This window comes from Amphiura filiformis, chromosome 8 (assembly GCF_039555335.1).
Source record: "Amphiura filiformis chromosome 8, Afil_fr2py, whole genome shotgun sequence".
Lineage (NCBI taxonomy): Eukaryota > Metazoa > Echinodermata > Ophiuroidea > Amphilepidida > Amphiuridae > Amphiura > Amphiura filiformis.
This window is the reverse complement of record NC_092635.1, coordinates 41,668,199-41,674,976: the sequence shown is the minus strand read 5'-3', so window position 1 is coordinate 41,674,976 and position 6,778 is coordinate 41,668,199.

Sequence of the window (6,778 nt, the reverse complement as noted above, 5' to 3'; positions counted from 1 at the left end):
TAGATGGTAAGATACAAGATTGCTCAAACTTCTTCATTGGTAGGCACATCATGTGAATATTCCATAGGCCTTTTGAAATTAACAGGTTGATGAAAATGGGCTATTCCATTTAAAATCCACACTAACCCTGTGGAAGATTTAGCTCTACAGAGGGTGTATAAGTTTTGAATCAAATAGACAATTCGGTAACTTCCATTTGAAATACTCACTCCAGTTGTGGAAGATATAGACAAGCCATAATACAGAGGGAGTATGGGTTACAAAATGATAAACTCGGACCAATTACATTTGAAAATCTTTAAAATCTTCCACAGGTGGAGTGTGGACTTTAAATGGAATTGCCCAATAGGGCCTGTATACCAAGATCAAGATCCGTATAAAAACGGTCTTAAACCAGAACTGCTGGAAAATTACACCTATTTGAGAAGCACTTCAGTAACCATGGTAACACATGAAAGGCTAAAACAAACTATTTTTCATTCTTTTCTTTGATCAGTGTTGTGATATTTCAAAAGGCTTTTTTATCTTCTATCAATCGTGATAGCAGTTTCATTGTTCGATTGTTGTAAACCAGGTACCAGGCTTTCTCTTTTTAGTGCATTTTAGAATGATATTTTGAGGTTAACATAACTTGTTCAAAACAACACCCACAGTTAGTTACAAGTTATTTAGTCTTACAATTAACAGGCAGAAGTTCTGAGTAACAGTTACTTGATGTTGCTTATGGAAAATATTCTGAATATACTTTACAAAACTCCCATGTTTACCATTCTTAATAGAACCCAATTAGAAGTTGAAAATGGGTTATTCCACTTGAAATCCATAACCCCCTATGGATGACATTATCTGAACCTCCTAGTTTCTACAACATAACCATTTGAAATTCACACTCGCTGTGTGGAAGATTAAGGTCATGTCTTTCATAGAGGGTGTATGGATTTCAACTGGATAAGCCCAATCCAAAACTAGCGCTTTAACCATGTTTTCCGAAAAACAGAAACCAGGCTCTATCAACCAGTGTTTAGGTTTTGAAGCTGCCCCCCAATTATACCTTCCTAAGCATCATTAGGATATGTACTGCATATTGGTTTCTTTGTACAGAAGTGTGTTTTTACACAACAGTGTCTAAAAACAGTTTCCATCAGCTTTCTAATTGACTACTCCCAATTCCAAAACAATGCAGCACTATTTTTCTTTCAATAAAAGAAGCAATAGAAAGTGACCCTAGTACAATAATTTACTTGAAACAACCATAATTGTAAAACAATGTTATGACCAAGATCTTCAGTCTTCACTGGGGTTATGACGTTATTGACCTTTGGTCTTCACAACCCTGTTGATGACTTTAAAAAAATGATTTCACTGCTTTGTTATCCCCCCCATCCCTCAAAAAACGTTTACATGATTGTCTGGTTGTCCAAAATAAATCATTATTCTAGTTTCAACATTTCCCAGATTAATACAAGTTATCTTAACTTCTTGTGATCAATTTCTACAAGTTTAGACTGACTTTCAGCACAATACATTCAACGAACCTTGAATTTTAACGATTGTCACATATCTTCATCAGAAGAAGTCTTATGTTATGTTGGACTTGCCCTTTTGTTAACTATTGGCAACTTTGGTTGAATGAGGGCATTGTATGAGGATGACAACTCCAGGCCTTGATTGGGATTTAGTTTTGGCAATTTTTTCATGATTTGGATGGCCTCCTTCACTGTTGTTGTGCTGAACTTCAGTTTAAACTTTTAGAAATTGTTTATCACCAGCACGTATGAACTTGCATTCAACTTCTTGTGATCAATAAAGCAAGGGGTTGACACAGTTGTTGCTGCTATTCTACTGGGCTAAACCTATTTACACATGTTTATTTGTCCCTTCAAAAAAAATGATACATTCTGCAAAAATATGCAGAGGAATGACAAGTTATAAATAATTCACTTTTTTTAAACTTTGTTTTAATCATCAGCATACAATATATTTGCATATATTCAACTCTTCAACTTGTTTTTGTGATATAAACAATGGCAATAAAAAAATGGAGATGTTTTTGATAAATGAGAAGTTATGAAAAAGGAGACCAAAGATTGGAAGATATTTTTCAACTCCAGTTCTAGGGAAGCCAAATCCTATCAGAGATTAGATAGATGCATGCGTAAGCAAGTATTTTCAGATTCAACATTGTTCTCATAATACTTCAGTGTGGAATGGCATCGCCTTTATAGCTGCCTTTGCTTACTTCATTGGGCTAATCCAGTTGAAATCCATACACCCCCTATATGAAAGACATGACCTTAATCTTCCACACAGGGAGTGTGAATTTCAAATGAGGGTTACCTGAATGGGTGAATCCATTTAAACTCGACACTCCCTATGTAAAAGATTAAGGTCATGTCTTCCATAGGGGGTGTGATTGGATTTCACTGATTGATCCCTCATCATCATAATGCATATCATATAGCCTCATTTAGGTAATGATAAGGGTTACGCTGGTTTCATACTGCTTGTCGCCGAGTGGCATGATGCATCATCGCGCCGCTTCTACAAGTGGCAGTACGCTGCTCAGCGGCAGTAGCACGACTCTGAAAGGCAACGTTGCTGCTCTGTGAACAGTGCCCCAAAATCACATCTTGTGCTCATACGTCACAGTAGCAATGCTCCTGAGTTGACTTGAATTCAACTCCAAGCGATTTGGGAAAAGTGGTGGAGCGATCTATATATATCGGGTTGCCGGCGAGTGCCGCTGGCGTTACTAGGCCGATTGCAAAAACTGTAAGACTAGTACCAACAATCAAACTATCCCAAGGACTCTTACGTAGTTATTGCTGTTTCACATAGTGTAAAAGGTGCATTAATTAAAATCAAACACAATCATGTTGAGTATATAGAATACTTCACCATAGGCAATCATGACCAGCTCTAAAGTTTGTTTGGCTTATAATAGGCAAAAATTATTTGGTTTTTGTTATTGCCCGCATCAATTAAGTCCCAATGCGTAAATTCACATAAGTGTGCCGTGCGCCAGTCATGCATTACGCTTAAGGGTCCGTAACCTGATCGACAGCATCATCCCCGATTTTTTCATTGTTGATGAGGTTTTGGTATCACATAATAGATACTATTTTTCTCATTACTATCCTGAAATTTGACGCTCCAAGTCGATGTATTTCGAGAAATCACGAATCACAGCGGTTTTACAGGTATACCAGTTTGTAAACAATGGTAAATACTTTGGAATTCTGGGAGGAATTATGAGCGAAATATCAGTCACCGCAAGGCGGTGCGCCGTATATAGTTATGAAAACGGCAACGGTAAGCGTGGTGTACTAAATAGCTCAATTTACTAGCGCGTTTGTTTTTTCCCCGAGAGGTACCCGGTTCAAAACCCGGTCTCGGAAGGGTTTTTTTCCTCTCCATTTTACCCAAACTTTTTTTATATTCATTTGAAATGTACATATTGCAAGGGGGAATATATTTTTTTTCCTTTTTTTCTTAAACGGTACGAAAAAAAAAATTTTCCGTTCAATACGGGCCGGGCATTGTACAGCATGTCAGCATTCGTCATTGCCTGCCCAGAATGCAATTCACGTATACCAAGGTATTGGATTGCAAATTTGGCTATTTATTCACATTTACGCTGAAAATGCTCTCGTTTTTCACAAAGCAGCATAAAGGAGGCGATATTTGATATTATTATGTAATTTTAAAGACAATCCATATCCAAAACCAATAGGGTTACCCCCCCTTTAAATGATGTGCCCAGCTGCGTGCATGCCATTCTATATTAATACACAATGTTATAAGTCTCGCCTTTTTGCTTATTATAAGCCGAACAAACTTTAGTATTACACAGGACAAAATAAAATCTACCATTCTTAGTGCATCATCATGGTTCACATGGTTTGGTTACTCAATTTTTAAAGAGGATTCAAGATTTTTTTCTCAACATCAAGTTTCAATTTAAGTCACTTATTCGAGAGAACCTGGTAATTTGTTATAAACATACAACAAAACTGCACCAAAAAGTTGGCCAAATCACCTCTGACAAGAAACATTTTACAACATCATCAGCTCTTACCAAAGCATCATTTGCATAATTATGGTATGTTCTCAACTGGAATTGGTTGTGATATTATTTCATTTTCCAGTAGCCATTATTACTTAACCCCATGACAACTACCTGCCGATTGACCAAAAAGAAGTTTTCATTATCAATTGGACCAATCAGCAACATTGTTAGAATAATTTCATCACACAAAAAAATGGGGGTGAATTATTTGCAAAGCTCCATTCTGACTGGTGATTAAAGTGAAGATATCATGTAATTGACCAATCAGAGGCAATGTTAGATCAGCAGGTAGTGCTCAGGGAGTTAACAAATTAATTTGCACTCCTGGATCACATCAAATCTTCCAACAAAGTTGCAACAAAGCTTGACAGTTCCAAACTTGTCCGACGGCGAACCCACCGTCGTAAAAGCCTATCCCACAAAGTTGCAACACCATTGTGTTCGTTCAAATTTGACTACTCGACAATGACGTGTACTATCATAGCTGTGAATGACAAAAATCATAATAACAATACAAAATAGTGCAGCATTCATTCACCAATATAAAATCGGCCATTACAAAAGTGGCATTCTTATTACTTGAACCTTTCATGCAAACTACGACCGCTCGACGCCAGAAGTGGGTAGGTGCAATAGCTGCCCTGTGAACATTTGCCAATTTACACAGCGTATAGTGTAAATATAGTGTATATATATACTCATCTACACATGGCAGCTATTGCACTTACCCACTTGTGGCACTGAGCAGTCAACTACTTCTAGTCTTAAATACACTGTATAAAATTAAAGCTAAAACGTGGTACCAAGAGATAACTGGATGACAAAGAAAGAATTTGGAATGCAAATCGCGTACAACAGTTTAATCCTTCTGTCGAGGATACAGGTACATAAACATTCCATATTTATTTAATAAGTGGTGCCAGATCGGGCTGTTCGAGTTGAATTCCATACACCATAAAGACATGACTTTAATCTTCCACACAGGGGGGTGCAGATATCAAATTGAGTCTCCCAGTCAGGTAACCCCATTTGAAATTCACACTCCTTGTGTGGGAGATTAAGGTCATGTCTTCCATAGGGGTGGATGGATTTCAACTGGGATAGCCTATTGTTAAGATCAGTGTTAATCAGGCCTAAACTGTCCTACCAATCAAACAGATGCGACATAAACAGGACCTATGACCCTGTTCACATTAGAAATTTTCATCTTTACTGCGCTGAACAAAGTGACTGCACAATGCATGTTTCATGAGAATGACCAAAGATCAAAGTAATTGTGTTGGCCTTGATCTGTTTATATCTACATAGACAGCGACTTGAACCCGTCGTTAAGCATCACTTAATAGTAGGGCTAAACCGATATGGCTTTTGTCTACCGATCCGATATCGATGTTGTAATATCATCCGATATCTGAACCAATATCGGTAAAAAAAATTACAATTTGTCATTTTTTTTACCGATATCCGATCCGAAAATATCGGGCTGATACAATAACTGATCCAATAATCGGTTGAGCCCTACTTAACAGTTTAGTCGAACCAAACAAACATACACATTGCAAAAGCAGCTTTGTCTCGTTACAAATTAAAAGAACCTTTTTTTTTCATTGAATGAAGCAATTTTAATCTTTGTCATTGAAGGAAGACCTCTTTGTTCAAATCTTCATTGAAAGATTTAGAAGCAAATGCCATAGTGTGTACAAGGTCTATATCATTGTGATTTGTGCATAGAGATGAATAACGATTTGTCCCTTTGTAAATCTATTGTTACCTATCTTGGATTAGCGAACGGGGGTCATGGCACAGATGGCAGCGTCGTTCATTTAGAGAATAAGCGATACAATTTTTATTTTGCCTATCCTCTACCGTGTGATAGAGCGACAGGCAGGTCCAATATTTTGAGTAGTGGATGCCGGCGCAGCCGGTATCCACTACGATAAAAAAATATTGGACCTGCCTGTCGCCTATCATAGGTAGAGGATAGGCAAAATAAAAATTCTATCGCTTATTCTCATTCTTAGTCAGTTAAATATTATTTTAATAACTGTAAACAATTTTTAAAGCAAAAACTAAGTTACCGTCATAAAAACTCCCCTCATTATAAAATGAACGAAACTTGTTTACAACTTCACGTATTCTGTTGCGCGTACTGCTAGCGCGTCGCGTATTCCGCACTAGTCTCCGCATACAGCGCGATACATACGCGCACCTCTACAAGCGTGTAAGATATTATCAAGACGCATGATGACGTGGGGTCGCTACGGCCTGATAAACGGCACCGAAATCTTGCGATTGTCCAATCAAAAATGTTTCTACGAACTAGACCACTCCCACTGACTAAGAATCTCTAATGCCATCCTCTACAGCTCAGTGTCATGATATGAACTTTACTCTCAACAGACAGAATGTTTGATAAACATTAACAAATTAACAAAGGGATCATTGTTTCCCTCAAAAGAATAAAAAATTTACATGTCTCATTAAAATCTCCATGCAGAAGCCATAACAATATATTTTACGAATGATCAGGTATGGTGTGTGAACTGTTCTGCTTCTGGTGAATCAAATGATTTGTAAAGATGAGTTTTGACCTGTTGTTAGCCAACAAGCAACTTAAAAGTGACTACAATGTTTTCTTATCAGATATCAATGATACAGACCCTCTCCACCCTTATAATATTACATTTTAGAGAATAAGTTTAACTTGGC